The sequence below is a fragment of the Vicugna pacos genome, chromosome 3, assembly GCF_048564905.1.
Source record: "Vicugna pacos chromosome 3, VicPac4, whole genome shotgun sequence".
NCBI lineage: Eukaryota > Metazoa > Chordata > Mammalia > Artiodactyla > Camelidae > Vicugna > Vicugna pacos.
This window is the reverse complement of record NC_132989.1, coordinates 39,910,299-39,927,712: the sequence shown is the minus strand read 5'-3', so window position 1 is coordinate 39,927,712 and position 17,414 is coordinate 39,910,299. Positions and strand designations below refer to the sequence as shown.

General features: G+C 36.4%; 1 long non-coding RNA gene across 1 annotated transcript; it reads right to left on the bottom strand.

Annotated features, from left to right (window-relative positions):
* Window positions 1-6,522: 6,522 nt before the first annotated feature.
* LOC140694978 (uncharacterized) lies at window positions 6,523-13,086 on the bottom strand. The gene is made up of 3 exons (XR_012070636.1): window positions 12,961-13,086; window positions 6,957-7,076; window positions 6,523-6,624 (listed from the first exon to the last, which is right to left on the bottom strand). It is a non-coding gene; the product is annotated as an uncharacterized lncRNA (long non-coding RNA).
* Window positions 13,087-17,414: the final 4,328 nt, after the last annotated feature.

The window sequence follows — 17,414 nt, the reverse complement described above, 5'->3', positions numbered from 1 at the left end:
TGTTGAATAATTATTTAGAATTTCATGACAGCCACAGCATAATTAAGCCAAGAGCAGTGCCCTTCTAAGTGTGAGGTCTGGTGCAATAGCATAGTTTGTGTGTCATGAAGCTGGCTTTGACTATGCACTTCATTTCTGTTTTCCCTGCATCCATTCTTCTTCCTCAATAATCCTTCCTTCCACAGCAGATGGTGTGAATTTTTCAATTAATTAAGTAGATCCCGTTACAACATGCTCTAGTGTTCAATGGAGAGACAGGAAAACATAGGAAGAAGCTACATAGCCTTGTGGTCAAGTGGGTGGGTTGTGAAGTTAAGATTCTTATCTTTGCTGTTTGCATCCTGTCTGTCATGGGCATGTTACTTAAATGTAGTTGACTGTGTTATCAAATGGGCATGATAATAAATACCTACCATATAGAGTTATTATGAGGATTAAACAAAATCGCTCATGTAAAGCACTTGGAAACTGTTTGTTATATAGAAGCCACTTGATACACATTACTGTTCCCTGAAGTAGATGTATACCTGCAAGATGACCTTACCGTGGCCCCCCAGCCTCTCCATCATCTGCCTGTGTCTCTCTCCAGGCTCATCTCCTGCAACTTTCCTCTCCTCTCATTACCCACTAGGCACATTTGGTTTTTGTTTGTTTTCCAGCTCTTTGGGTTGATCATAATTTTTGGGTACTGCAAGGTCTTTGCTGTCCTCTCTACACAGAATGCTTTTGCTCAGACTCCATCTTGCAGGTCTCAGTTCAAATATTCCTTTCTTACATGAGACTCCCATAGATTGCAATCTAAATGACCTCCCTTTGTTATTATCCAGTACAATACCAGATTCTTCTAATTTGTAGCACTTTTTATAATTTGGACTTAATTATTTAATTATATGTTTTTTTAATGTCTGCCTTCCCGTGAAAGTAGAAGGTTATATGTGATGTGTTTAATATTTTATCCCAAGCACTCAGGAAAGTGCTTGGCACATGGAAATCAGTTGGTAAGTATTTGTTGAATACATAAATGAATAAAGAATAGCAGCAACTTAGAAAGCAGGATCATTTGAATAAATTAGGATTCTTGGCTGAGTGGTAGTAGTTGGGACTAATAAAATATTAGGAAGCCTAATTAAGAAGACATATTAGGTTGCTTCCATGTCTTGGCTATTGTATATATTGCTTCTATGAACATTGGGGTGCATGTATTTTTTCAAATTAGAGTTCCCTCTGGATATATGCCCAGGAGTGGGATTGCTGGATCACATGGCAAGTCTATTTTTAGTTTTTTGCTGTATCTCCATACAATTTTCTATAGTGGCTGCACCAAACTACATTTCTACCAACAGCAGAGGAGTGTCCCCTTTTCTCCATATCCTCTCCAGGATTTATCGTTTGTGGACTTCTGAATGAAGGCCATCGTGACTGGTGTGAGATGATACCTCATTGTAGTTTTGATTGGCATTTCTCTGATAATTAGTGATATTGAGCATTTTTTCATGTGCCTATTGGCTATTTGTATGTCTTCATTGGAGAGCTGCTGTTTAGGTCTTCTGTCCATTTTTGAATTGAGTTGTTTGGGGTTTTTTTTGTTACTAAGTTTTATAAGCTATTTATATATTCTGGAAATTAAACCTTTGTCAGTCATATCATTTTCGAATATTTTCTTCCATTCCATTGGTGGTTGTTTTGTTTTACTTACAGTTTCCTTTGCTGGGCAAAAGCTTATAAGTTTAATTAGGTCCTATTTGTTTCTTTTTGCTCTTACTTCTGTTGCTTCGGTAGACTGCCCAAGGAGAATGTTGCTGAGGTTTTGTCATAGAATGTTTTGCCTATGTTTTCTTCTAGGAAGTTTATCGTGTCTTGTCTTAGATTTAAGTCTTTAAGCCATTTTGAGTTTATTTTTGTGTATGGTGTGAGGGAGTACTCTAAATTAATTAGTTTACATGCTGCTGTCCAGTTTTCCCAACACCACTTGCTGAAGAGGCTGTCTTTTCTCCATTGTATATTCTTGCCTCCTTTATTGAAGATTAAGTGACCATAGGTCTGTGGATTTATTTCTAGGCTCTCTGTTATGTTCCATTGATCCATATGTCTGTTTTTATGCCAGTGCCACACTGTTCTAATTACTGTAGCTCTGTAGTATTGTCTGAAGCCTGGGAGGGTTATTCTTACAGCTTTGTTCTTTTTCTCCAGTATGGCTTTGACAATTCTGGGTCTTTTGTGATTCCATATAAATTTTAGAATTATTTCTTCTGATCCTGTGAAAAATGTTCTGGGTAACTGGATAGGGACCACGTTAAATCTATAGATTGCCTTGGGTAGCATAGCCATTTTAACAATATTGATTTTTCCAATCCAAGAGCATGGGATATCTTTCAATTTCTTTAAGTCATCTTTAATTTCCTTAATCAGTGTTTTATAGTTCTCCATGTATAAGTCTTCCACCTCTTTGATCAGTTTTATTCCTGAGTATTTTATTGATTTGAATGTGATTTTAGTAGGGGTTGTTTCTCTACTTTCTTTTCCTGCTAATTCATTGTTAGTTAAAGAAATGCAACTGATTTCTGTATGTTAATCTTGCATCCTGAAACCTAAATGTCCATCAATAGATGACTAGTTAAAGAAGTTACAGTATATTTATACAATGGAAAACTACTCAGCCATAAAAAAGAATAAAATAATGCCATTTGTAGCAACATGAATAGACCTAGAGATAATCATTCTAAATGAAGTAAGCCAGAAAGAGAAAGAAAAATACCATATGATATCACTCATATGTGGAATCTAAGAAAAGGATAAAAGAGGACACTAATGAACTCATCTACAAAACAGAAACAGACTCCTAGACATAGAAAACAATCTTATGGTTACCAGGGGAAAGGAGGTAGGAAGGGATAAATTTGGGAGTTTTGAGATTTGCAAATGTTACCCACTATGTATAAAAATAGATTGAACCCCCCAAATTTCTTCTGTGTAGCACAGGGCACTACATTCAATATTTTGTAATAACCTTTAATGAAAAAAATATGAAAACAAATATATGTATGTATATGCATGATTGGGACATTGTGCTGTACACCGGATATTGACACATTGTAATTGACTATACTTCAACCAAAAAAGTAATTACGCTGCATAAAAAAAAATCTATATTAATTCTATAAACTGCTTTTAAAGAATTTGCCTTGGTAGAAAATAGTTAAAATTTTGAGTTCTTGCTGTGTGTCAGTTATTCTGTTAAGTGTGTCAAACACTGAATTTAATTTTTTTAGAAATCCTAAAAATTAGTTAAAATTACTATCCCCCTTTTGTATGGCTTGGTTGTGGTGAAACTGATATTTTAACTTGTTTACTTTACTTTTGGCAGAAACTGTTCTTGGGAGCTAGTTGTGCACATGTTTGTTACTAGTTTTTTAACCTTATTTTCAGGGCTGTCTGGTTTAGTCTGTTATCTCCTTGATAGAAATTTACTGAACTTTAAAAATCAGCTTTATTGAAAAACAGTTTGACACAATAAAATTGACCCAATTTAAGTATACAGCTAGATGATTTCTGATACATGTACAGAATGATGTCATCATTGCAGTTAAGATATAAACATTTCCATCACCACAAAAATCTCCTTCCTACCTCTTTGATCCCTCTTCATAACCCTGGTCCCTGGCAATCACTGGGCTGCTTTCTGTCACTCTAGCTTTCCTTTTCCTGAATTTAGTATGAATGGAGTGATAGTATGCACTTATGTGTAGCTGACTTCATTCACTGAGCAGAATGTTTTGGAATTCCTCTGTGTTATAGTGATATCATGGTCCATTCTTTTTACTGTCAAGTAGTATCCATTGCATAGGTACACCACATTTTTGTTACCCATCTAAAAGTTGATAGGTATTTCGGTTGAATCTAGCTTTGAGTTAATGTAAATAAAGCTGTGTGAACATTGGTGTTCAGGCCTTTATTTAAACATGCAAATATTGAATTTTAAGTAGCGATGTAAATGTATTTGAAAATTGACACAAACGAGGTATTTAATGAGATAATTTAAGGTGGACTTTTAAATAAGAACCATTAGCAGTTAATTTTTCAACCCTATGTGGTATCTCTTTTAAATGGAACCTTTTTGTTTACTGTTACTAAAAAGCATGATTTTAAAGCTATGAAAGTCAATATCAAAAAAAAATCAGTATCTTTAATACCTTGGAAATTCCTTTTCCTTTGTACAAATCTCCTTTGCTCCTTCTTTTTACACCTAAATAATGATGGTACACAGTAGTCATTTTTTTCATTTCCTTAATATTAGCAGAAAGCTTTATTTTAAATGAAGCTGGTCAGGATTTACAGTTTAACATTATTCCTACCTGTCCCTTCAAGAACAAAGAAATAAAATAATTTACAAGCTGAAGTTGTGTGTCTCATGAGCAGCTGCAAATGGGAATAGGGGAAGTGAGACTATTACAGACCCAAACTTGGCTGCATTCACCCATGCACAGTGAAGCCAACCTACTGATACTGGACTGTGGTGAAGGAAAGTACAGCATTTATTTCAAGGCATCAAGCAAGGAGAATGGGCAGCTCATGCTCAAAAGACCCCAACTCCTTGATGGCTTTCAGGAAAGGGGTTTCAAAGGGAGTGTGAGGGAGGGTGTTGCAGGGTGCATGATCAATTGGCATAAAGTGAAGTTTCAAGCATCATCAACCTTCTAGTTTCAACTGGTCTAGAGTCTTTGTGATTGCAGTCAGCAGTTTTCATCTGCGGGGGGTGGGGGTAGTCTGCATCCTTTAAAAACTATTTTGGAATGTGTGTCAGACCTTTATATCTTACAGGGAACTGGGAGTTCAATGATTCTGCTATGTGGCAGATTTATAGTAGAAATTATTACAAGTTTCCTGGCCCAACAGCTACTCTCTGTTTCTACATCTTCACATTTCTTAATCATTAACTCTTGAGACTTAGGGGAGGCCTGGGAGACTAAAGTAACATCCTTTTACTACAAAGGACTGGGACACAGGGGCTTGTATGTGATTTCAAACCCCCTTTTCTTTGATACTTCTCAGTCTTGAGGGAAACATGTTCAGGAAAAGAAAGAAAGTAAAGTTTAGAGTAGAGAAGTCAATCAAAAACTTGGTAGCGAAACTTGGTTTTAGGGAGACTCAGTTTGGAGATGATAGCTCTTATCCATAATATTCTTCATGGTACACTAGTACCTCCACCACAAAGAGCTTTGTCAAATTATAAAATAAGTAAAAAGGAATACCCAATAGGAAAATGAAAGATGCAATCTAGTAGATTTCAAACATTAATACCTATCAGGTATATTTCACATTGATCCTGTTTTATTCTGAGTCTCTTAGTAAAGAAACATCAATAGAGGTGATTCACCTCCAGATTCCAATGCAAGTTGCATCCTGTGTGACCTATGAAAGCTAAAAATGAACAAAAATGAAGGCTTTTTTATTGTCCGCATTTTTGTTTTCCAAAATATAGTACACGCTGTCATTTCTCTCTGGTTAAACAGAAAGGGAATCATTTAGGACTATCTCAAAGTGATGGCACCCTGAAACTGACCAGTGTTCTTTGTGCATGCTTCTCCATTCTGGAATTGGGACTGTGAGGGGAAAGGTGCTGTGTTATTATTGAATCATCACCAGACCCTTTGTGAAAGGAAGATTCTGTGACAAAGTGGGGCTTATCAGGGGATCAACCACAGAAGGGAGTTCAAAACATTAACTCCCAGATATAACTCTTGCTGTAAGACATTCCATAAAATTGCAGTGTAACTTCCAAATCCATGGATGTGTAATTCATATTAGGGAGAAGCTAATACCCAGGGCATTTTGATGCTGTTTAAAAACTACTTAAAAATATATTTAAGAAGATGACCTGGTCAAAAAAAGGTGGGGGGCGGTGAATGATAAACTTTTCAAAGTAAATATAGTATGATTAAAAAGATAAATTATGAATTTTTATTAGTGATAATATGATTTAAAGCTCAATCTCTGAGAGAAAATACGCTTTTGAGTAAGCTTTATACTCCTCAAAATTCATTTGTGTAGGTAATTTTTCCCACAAATAAATCAGCGTCATTTTCCATATTAATTGATGTTGTATGTCGTCTTTGCTTTTGACTGGCCAGGGGTTAAAAGCGAGGATTTCTGATGTATCAAATGGTATGTGTGTTGGAGAAGAGTTCTTGGATATTGGTTTCTTCCAGGAGACTCATTTCTCTACTTCTTATTATCCTACAAAAGTCGATTGTTAGTGTGTTTAAAATTAATCTCATAAGTCTGTTTTTAAATCCACATGCATAATCATTTCTCTGGATTTTGACTGTAGCATTTGAAGCCCGTTTTACACTAAATATATGAAAATACCTTTGTTTCCAAAGTAATCCCAGTTTTAGGTAAATGATATTGAGAGAGGCAGTATTTAAATTGTTCTTTTGTTCTGCTTGTCTAAAATTTTAAAACGGTGAATGTGATGCAGGAAAAAAACAAACAGAAGAAAAATTCACTCCATTCTGAATTTCAAGGCAGTTCCAGTAGGTATTTAATTAGAGAAGCAGAAGTATCAAGCTGTGAAGGAGGACTGCTCTTTTTCCAGCTCTTTTCTTTCTTTCCCTCTCTCAGTTCCTTAAAAGAAAAAAAAAAAAAAAGTTGAATAGGAGACAAGGTCAGGCAAAGGAACAGTTCTTACTAGCAAGCATTTTGGCCAAACCCCATGTGGTCTTTTAGTCAGCAAGTAGGAGTATGTAAAAAAAAAAAAAATTGAGATTTACAACCATGTTAGTTGGAACACCCACTTTTAAATTCCTAGGTCAGGTTTTATGGCTTTGCTGGTAAAGTGTGTTCTGTGTAGACTATATGAGGTAAAAACAAGTCAGTTTTCCTCTGTCTAGAAAGGGGCTTTAATAGATCACCCATTGTCCGCTCACTTTGCGAAAAAGGACTCAGGTCCAGCTTACCTCGTCAGTTACAGGAGAAGATGAGGAGCCAGAGGAAGGGAAGACAGAGGGACCCAGGTCTCTCACAGCACGCCATTTCTCCATTGGAAGGGCCAAGCAATTTCCTGCCCTCTCATACCCCTAAGACCCATGAAAGGAAATACATATAAAGAGAGAGAGAGAAGGGACATTTGCCACAGTATAGTTTCCTCTGCTCCCACTACATCCCATTCTCTCATTCATCCCAATAAATACTTGCCATTTTGATTGATCTAGAAACATTAGTCTTCCTTCATGCGGCGAAGTGAGAAAGGAGACATGTTTTGAACTGGCTACACTAAGCCCAGCATATGTAAGTTGAGTTTTCTGAGCCTGCAGTGTAACACCATCAATTATCTACTGCTATGATTATATCACGGGCTTTTTTGTTTTGAGATAAATCACAGTTCTAGAAATATTTATTCGTCTGGAAGATATTGGTCCTGTTAATCATCTATAACTTTATTCCAGTGACTTAATAATGAAAAAGACAACTAAATACCATCCTTGGGTATTTACATTGGGGTGTCTATGATCCTGTCTTACCCGCCTGCAGAGGCAGCCTGGCAGAGCATCTAAACAGATTTTACCACTCATAGTTGAGCATTGTAACACAATTTCAGATGTTAGTGCTCATCAGTAGCCTGAAGAATAACTTGGATTTCTTTTAGGCAAGACATTTTTGGGTTTGCATTAATTTAGATGGCTGCCTATCAGTTGATGGAATATTCAGTTATTCCTAGCTAATGCATGGTTTCTTGGGTCTTTTGTGGTATTGGGAATCAATTTTAGTTGACATTGGCTTTAAATTTGCATTTAGTAAAATGTGTAGGTCTTTGGTGATGAGAGGAAAAAGGGATGCTAGAAGTAAATAAATAGGTATCGAGAAAGGAAGTTCAAATTGTTTTCTTTCTATCAGAACTTCTACATAGCAGTGTGATATAATCAAATAATTATACACATTGAACCTCTTCTTTCTGTAAACATCCATTAAGCCAAAGCCATGAAGCTGATGACAAAGTGATGTTTTATCTGTTCCTGTGTGTCAGCTGGGCTGCCTGTAACTGCATCTCAGTCATTTCACCTTTTTAACTCTCTATAAAGAAAACGTCTGTGTTTTTCTTAATTCAGACTAAATTCATGCAGTGTACCAAGGCATGTTTCTCCAAATACCTAGCTTTCAAGTACTTTCCAATTAAAGAATCGGGAAATGTTTTCTGGCAGTAATGAGGTTTGTTTTTTTTTAATATATGTCATTGAATCCACAGCCTCTCATTTCTGTTGCTGTTTATACCACTTCTTGGAGATTTTACTATTAGGTTTTTGTTTCTTTTTCTGGTCAGGTCTGCATTAAGTAACTTACAAAAATGAAACTTCCTTTTAAGTGATCTAATCCTATAGGATTAGAGTAAGCAAAGTGCTGACTAAATTGAATAAATATTCTGCTGCCAGTATAAAAGAGGATGATTTTACAAAGTGCTTTATAATGGTGATTTCACAAGCTGTGTAGTAAGAAGAAGTCCTGGTTTCAGAGAAATACTAGAGGGATAATCTTAGGAGTTAAATATTACTTTGTTCAGAGGCACAGAGTGAATTGTTACTCTTCAATTGCCAAAATGTGTCAGCTTCTTACATTATCTGCTCAATCAAAGCAGTGAAATTCTTGTTAAGGAAATACTTCTTGGGAATCTGTGATTCGCCATCCAAACTTGGGTAGGTTTTCTCTTTTGATAGTTACATAGCTGTTATCCACAGCTTTATTTTCTTTGGTTTCTAGTGTTACTTCTTTCCTTTTCACACTGTGTGTTTTATTATCCTTGTTTTCTTCTGAAATAAGGAGGAATGCTTAGGAAATAATATTTCTGAGTCTTTTCATGGCTGACAAAGTCCTTGCTTCCCTACTTTGCCTTCACACTTAATGATATTTTGGCTGGGTCTAGAATTATAGGTCAGTAATTAGCTTTTTCGTCAGAGCTTTAATGAGCTCCGTCATTGTATCTAGAAACCAGAATGGCAGATAAAATCACTGATGTTAAATCTGATTTGTTTTCTTGGTAGGTAACCATATTTCCTCCTTTCTCTGAAATGCTTTATGCCCTTCTCTTAAACTTATGAATCCTGATGTGCTGTATTTTAGGTGATCATCTTTGTTTTTTTTTCATTCATCCAACTCAGTCTTTTCAATCTGAGGTTGAGCATCATTGGCTTTGGAAATTATTTTATCTATAAATTTTATGATTATTTTCTTATTCATATTTCATCTTTTTGGAGCATTTTTTCCAGACTGTGTAATAAATGAATATCTATAAACCTCTTTAATTGATCCTCAGTCTCTCTTACACTTTTATTTTTCATCTTTGTTTATCTCTCTCTAACATGATCTGTTCTGGCTGTTTAGATTTGCCTTTTTCTTTAAACAGAATATTTTAATACACATTTTACAAACTTAAAAAATGAAAATGCAATGAATATACAATAAGACACAAAATATAAATATCTTTTCTTTTTGTCTCACACTCAAATACATCTTTATTTTTTTTTACCCAAATGGAAGCTTACTACAGTTTCTCTGCCCTGTGTTTTTTTTTTCCTCCCCTCTTAATATATTTTGGACATAATTCCATTATAGTCTAATCTATTACTCATTATACCATTGGATCTAATAAAAGTTGCTTTTATTTTGATGGCTATTTACATAGATTTGGCTTTCATAAACAATGATAAAATTTTTTATTGAACATCTTTGTTTATATAGTCTGTATCTCTATAAAATAAAATTTAGAAATAGAGGTAGTGAATAAAAAGATACTTGCATTTGAGTGTTTTGTTATATGTTTGTTTAATATTTTGTCAAGTTGTTCTTCAGAGAGGATTTACAAATTTATATTTCTATGAGTAATAAATGCATGTTTCCCCATATGTTGCCAGTCCTGGGTATTGACTTACTTTTTGATATACACTGCTCACATTGGTTAAAAAAAAGATGGCCTTTTCTTTTTGTTTTGATCTGTAGTTTTTCAATTGAGGAAATTTGAACATTTTCAAATACTTCAATGCCCTTTATGGTTTTGTTTTTCCTTCATGTTAAATAGCTTTATGTCATCTGCCCAGTTTTTTCCCTAAAAATCTGTCATTTTTTTCTTTAGTGATTTGGAGCCTGTTGATCTTGAATAGAAATAATTCTGCATATCATATGTGTTACTGTTCTTCTTCTGGTCTGTAATATGTTTTAGAATCTTGTTGGCAGCATTTTTTTCAGGTAGAACTTTGATTTTCTACAAAGTCAGGTACATCAGTCTTGCCAATTACGGCTTTTGTAGCCTGCCCACATGCTAAGAATACTTAAATATGGATGTATAGATGTGTGTGTATAGAATATATCTATATGTACACATATACATGCAGATAATTATCCTTTTAAAGCTAAAACTGAAAAGCAATATTGTCATCAGTTTTTACTTAAGTTTGAAAGTAAGAAATCCTACTTGAAATTTTTAATGCATTATTTATCAGAAACATAAATAGTTTGATAATAAAAAACATTTTTAATTTAAGGCAATTCTCTACAAATTTTGGTACCTATCCTAAAATACAAACAATTTATGTGCTTATAAATTAAGCAAGAGGTACATAATTATGTTTCTTTAAGATGAAGGCCTCAACTCTCTCCTCTCAAGGTTATATGCCTGAGAAACTTCTAAGTTTCTGAACAACCAAGAGCTATAAACAGCCACGATTTATCCTCCCTAAATGTACCAGGTATCGTTAACCGCCGTATGGGTAGTTCTTCTGCCTTATGTTGTTATTCAGAGATAAACACAGAAAGAGTTAGGTCAAATTTCTGCTAAATCTGAACTACCTGTAAGGCACTCTCCTGAGCTCTGGACATGCAGCCTCCTTTCTTAAGCTGCACAGCAGCTTGCTTTGGTGGGTACTGTTGTTCACCCCATTTTATAGGGGAGTAAACCAAGCCTGTGAGGCATTATGTAATTGCTCAACATCACACAAGTGATGCTAAGTTTTTCAGGCGCCATAGCTCTGTGCACTTAATGCGGACCCAGCCTCTAATGTTTGTTACCGTGGCCATGAAGCTTCAAAACGGGGATTCAACAAAGAGGTAACTGATTTACTGAGGTTAATTCTTCTTATCCTAATTAACTCCATATCTTTTTATATTTTAAAGACATGAAGATAAGGAGATCACTACCAGGTTGTGGTCACCTAGAATGTATGATCTAGTTGGATTTTATATTTAAATTGAGAATTCAAAGTCTAGATTCATGCAGACCTGGATTCAAAGCCTGTGAACTTAATCAGACAAATTAATTAACTTCTAAATCCCACTATGCTATCTTCTAAGTAGTGGGATTAATAATAGCACAGGCTTCAAGAGGTTCAAGGGGTGTTAAATAAAGGTGAGTTTTTCAAGAGCAAGGGTTTTTCATTTGTTCATCTCCATATCCCAAGTACCTAAAACTGCCTATACACAGTAACTGCTCAATAAATATTTGTTGAATAAGTATAAAAAGTTCTTAATGCACTGTCACCATGTTTGTGACTTTTAGACAATACAGTTAATAATGGTACACATTTAGAGTTCGCTTTAAAATAGAAGAATGATTTGAGATGCTTAGTTAAATAAAAATTCTTTAGTGAAAATGGGCATAGATAAGATTCTGTAAGATCTGGTTCATTATCAACCGCCAGCCTTTAGCTGCTTGTTTTGTATCTGAGAGTTGTGTACCCTTTCCTCATTGGCAAAAAAAAAAAAAAAAAAGGACAATTAATTGGTGATGAAATTTACTTTAATTTTTAATGTTGTATACTGATACGTCTTTTCTTAAAGTAGTGCTTTGGAAATGCCACGATTTACTGAAGCAGGTTTTAAGGTCATATAACTCAGTATATTTCAAAGAGGTACAGAGTGGGAGGGAGACAGTTTCCAAGAACTGAAAAGTGAAAAGTGATGTTGGAATGCACTTTCCCCTTTTACAAGTCAAACTGGGACTTGGGACTTTTACCATATTAATTCCAGAGGCAGGAGAACTGGTTTCACTGCCAGCCCCTTGAACACCCTTGCAGGCTGTGGGTGGCTGGGGAACTAACATTCAATTCATGCATCATGGTCCCCATGCAAGGACCCACATGGATGAATTCAGCCTGTGTAGGGTGGACAATCGACTAGGGTCAAGGCACTCTGTCTGTCTTGTTTATTATGATTTCTTCAACATTTAGAAGTGAGTTATCCACAAAATTTATCAAGTGAAGGAGTGAAGTCAGTGACAGGCAACCTTTATGTTGCTGTTCTTTTTAGACCAATATTTGTAAATTGTACATTTATTTTTCCTTTCAAGGGAGAAACACAAGGAGAGCATAAATATTGTCGGGAATGTTGTAGGAAATAAAATGTTTGTTTATTTAATAAATCAAGAGAGATCAGTAGAACATTCTTGATATACTTAATTTTGAATTGAAGTTAAAAATGATAATTCTATAAGCATAGACACATAATAAATCATTAATATATATTATAAATGAAAAAAATTTAAACCTCTGAAGACAAACGCCCTGTCATCTTATGTGATCTACAGCAGAGCTGGAACTCAGGGACTAGTCCTTAAGGTCAGTCTTGTTTCTTGAATGTCAATCAAATTCATTTCAAATAATAGAAAAATAGAAAATTTGTATTTTCTGAGTTACAGTGATTTGGATTTCTGATGATGGGTATTTCTTTCCTGTTATTTACCAGTATGGGAATAAAACATAGCACATTCTCCAGCCTTAGAGAATATTTCTGATATATGCATACATGAGCCTTGAGCACGCATGTGTAACTACCTCACTTGGGTGCAAGATGAGTTGCATTTGGGATTTAAATCACTGTTTTGTAACCTGTCAAGATGCTTTGACAGACTGTTAAGACTGAAGCTACTGTGAAAACTGTTCTCTCATTTACTTTCCTTTGCTCAATTATTTTGAGCCTTACCCAAAACAGGGATTCATCACCTCCAGAGAAACGTCAGAAGATGTCAAGATGTCGATTTGTCTTTTTTATCCTTTCCTTGCAAATGAGATTCAATTGTCAAAATGACAGAAGATTCTAGCTGGAGAGAAGCCCCCAGTAAAATGTCAGAATTTCATCACACTATGAGTTGCAACTGGCACATTAATAAGTATTCACTCATTTTGGGCTTGACCTCAAGCCAACCAATTAGACTTCTGGACAGAAATTGCACAACAGCCAGTCAAACATATGGAACACATACATTATATAGGGATATAATTTAAAAGGTATGCAACAGGTTCGTTGCATCAGCTATTGATTTGTCCTCTTTTGAACTTCAAAGAACCTCTCTAGTGTGTAACTTTGTGACATGGAAGCCAATAAACACAAAAAAGAAGTTTGTTTGTAGTGACCTCATTATGCTCCGTGTTCAGATAATGATCTGGGTCTTGCCGAGAAGACTTTGATCTGGGAAATTGTGCTAGAAATCTTTCTGAGCCAGCTTTCCCTGTGGCATAAAAATCATTTTGTGCTGCTGTGTATACAGCAAAACAAGCTTCATTTGGCTAAGGGGACTCTTTATCAGGCTTTGTTTACTCTGAAGGTAAGAGCTTTTGATTCTTATTAACCAGGAAAGTGTGTGTCCTGGACCTGTGGATGACTCTGCAGCTTTCAGGCCGGCTCAGACTATTAGTCTGAGTCAGCCTTGGGGCTTTCATTTCCATTGCCGGCAATAGGTTCACTTGGGGCATGTGACTCAATGTGACGCTAATAAGAAATCAGAGATCCAAGTTAAAAGAATCTGCACTCCTACGAAAAAGCCCCAGGTACCTGCTCTACATCTGAACGCTGGCAGTGTGAAATGACCCTGGGGACAGCTGCAGCTTCCTTGTTACCGGTGTGAGGAAGCAGCTGACAGCATGGTATGGCCTGGAGACAAGAGGGAACCTGGGCCCTTGTTTCCATCACCGAGCAGCTGGATCAATGAATCCTGGAAACCACTGCGCTTGTCTTCTTTCACAAGAGAGAAAACGTGTTCTTACTCCTTAATAGAATTGAAGGTGATATTTCTGTTACCACCAAAAACCTCCTAAAGAGGCTAAAGAGTCCATGTTATGAACTCTGTATTATAATTAGTATGTGGGTGTTCAAATTTAAGATTTTAGGGAAGACAGTATAGCTCAGTGGTAGAGAGTGTGCTTAGGTTGCACAAGGTCCTGGGCTCAATCCCCAGTACCTCTGTATGAATGAATGAATGAATCTAATTACCCCCACAAATAAAAATTAAACATATTTAAGATTTTAAAAGGATAACAGCTTTAAGAGTAGTTTCTGAAAATAGATCTAAAGGACACTTGTATGCTTTTATATCTAACAAATTTATAAGAAATATTTGCAATCAGTTCATCATCCCACTAGCCCATGTGGCTAAGGGAACTATTCTGGTTCCATCTTCATGCCCTGGCAGTGTGTCACAGCAACTTGTCCCACCCGATAGGTACTGGGATAGATGCTCCTGGGCTTAGGACATTGATAAAGATGATGATGATGACACTGTAGCCAAGACTGCACCAATTGGTTTCTGTCTAAGGGCTTGCTGTTCTAAGATCTGTCCCATCATAAGCTTAGTAATAGCTGTGATTCTGCACTTGTAGCCTTCTCTTCTGAGTACACTGTGTCCTCTGTGTCTATATTTGTTGGTTATTTGGTGGCTGCATTTTCTGTATGAGACCAGAAGGGTCACTGGTTATTGAGACACCTGACAGTGAATTTTAATCCTATTTTCACAAGAAACTTACTTCCTGCTTGAAAAAGGAGCTAAAAATGAACATCACTTTGTACTAAGTGTGAAGGCCATATGCTTCCTGCCCTAATCTGGGTTTCTCTAGTGACAGAGTGACAGACAAGGGCTTGTCTCCAAGTGCTGCACTTGTGAGTCAATCCCAAAGAGCCAAAGTAAGAGACTGCAGAGAGTAAAACAGAGGAGGGAAAAATAATTTTTTAAAGGTGCACAGTTGAGTTGCTACCGCTGTGAGTGACTGGGCTTGATCTTGTGACCTTCCAGTATATGTAGTGAACCTCAGAATTGTCTGCTTAAGAAACAAAGGGAGGTGCATTTATCCATTAACTCTCATGCCTCATAGGTCAAGGGACACCTCTGAGTAGCTCTCTCACTCTTCGAGATTCCATCTATGTGACTGCCACAAGAGTTTCCACAAGTGTCTCATGGATTGAGCTCACAGAAGCCCAGAAAAGGAAGCAAGAGATACAGGATGCTCCAGTGGTGAGGTGCTAGCAGGGTACACATATGTGAGCTTGGCCATTGACCCAGTGACTAGGATGAAAGACGATTTGAGAGGACCCGAGTTGGAGAATAAGAGATGTACAATATACTTTCTTCTCAAAACTGCAAAGTAATCTTATCTTCCTTCCACATGAGAGATAAATAGCTCAGAGATATTTGCATTTCATTATCTTATGATTAATATTTCATGGGCAACACTGATTCTGGAATGCAAATAGCAAAAAGGAAGACTACAAGAAAAATTGGAGAAAGACGCAAAATGAATCTGAAGGCAGAAATGATAAATCATACACACCCGTGAAACACTGGGGAAATACACAGAATGTAAGAGGGCACAGAATGTTTCTCAAAGTTAAGATGCAGAAGGAGTGAGGAGGATTTGGAACCAAGTAAGCAAGGTATTACTGAACAGCCTGGCTAAGTTAAGAGATTGAAGATTCTGTGGCAATACAATTGTATTCTATCTGAGAGTACACCACTTAGAGACTGTGGCTGATGCTTGGATGAGGAGATTTGTGGGGTTGTTAGAACATAAAGAAAAGTAGGTCTGAGTAGAAATAAATCTCCATCACTTCTCATGGGTGGCTTCTACATAAAGGAAAGAGGATAGATAACAAAAGTCATCTGCATATGGAAGGGCCCAAAGGAAACAAAATTATTTAATTCAATGCCAGTGGCTACCAGAATTCTAGAATCCTACTTACGGTGTCCGTGTGTGTGTAAGTTTAAGTAATACTCACATATGAGTGCTTGTGTTTATCTATATATATTTATCTCAGGCCATCAGTGATATATAAAATTACACCAAACTAACTGCAATTCATATTATATCAGAGGTTCCAGACTGAAGTTAATTGGCGAATCAGGTGTTGGGAAAGTACATTCTATATGACACCAGCCCTATGCATCTAATCCTAAAGCATCTTACATGCTTCTTAAAAAGGGAGTTCTCTGGCAAAGTACATCATAGCAATTATTCTATCTCTCACAGTCACAGTGGACACTAGCATTGTAAGGGGTTTGAAAATTTTTTGTAGGACTGAAACCAAGTACGTTTTTGTTAAATAATGATGACCAAAATTTATCCTCAAGTGTAACAGAATTTTGGAAGTGCTGCAGGTAGACAGAATATTTCAGATTTCAGCAAGCTTTCTGACAAAGTCTTTTATGGCATTCTTGTACATAGGATGCTGATATATGGGTTGGGCTTTTGCAAAAATAGGTCAGCTTGTGGCTGGTAGAATTATTTTTCTCAGAGTATTGAGTAATGGGTTATTGCCAACACAAAAGAGAGTTCCCTGGTGGCATGCCACAGAGCTCTGTCCTTGGTACTGCCATGCTTAACTGGTTTATAAATAACTCAGATAATGATCTGAAAGGCATACTTTCCAAACTTTTAGAAAGAGTAATGTTGAGAGGAAGGGTTATTACGCTATCACACTCTGAGGCTGTGTAGTATTAGAGAAGAAATTGTTCTTTGACTCAGGTAGGCGTGGATTCAGTCTCTAGCCTTGCTAATCTCCGTGTAGTCATTGTCACAATTTCTAGTCTCGTAGTATCTCTGTTTCCTAACAGATAAATAAGTATGGAGGTAAGTATATTAAAGATAATAAGTGAGGTGTTACAAGTAAAATCCTTTACTATTTGCTGGTTATAGTTTATATCTGTGAAGTTCATTTTTAAGATCAATTATATAGGTATATAAGAAAAGCCTTAGTTTACTGAAATTATATTTTATATGCTAGCCCAAGGAGATAAACTGATTACAAGCTTAATATAAGGCAGAAATACAGATGCAACTTCTCATAGTTAATGTGGTCTGGGCAGCACTTGTAAAGATACAATGTCCAGACCAAGGCAAACAGTCACTCTAGTATACTCTGGCTACTACTGTGTCTAAATCACTCTGTCTGGCTGAAGGGCAGCACTGACAATGTCTAGCATGTCTCTGAGAGGGTGACTTGGATAGAAAACATCGGACCATGTTTTATTAAGACATTGATGAAGGCTACAAAAGCGGTATTGAGTGGAGTTATGCCAGGGGATACTTGGAGGATGACCTTCTGATATGGGGACTCTGTGCTCTTGCTCTTGGTGTTCCACAGGGCAGGAAGGTGGGTGAAAGGATTTG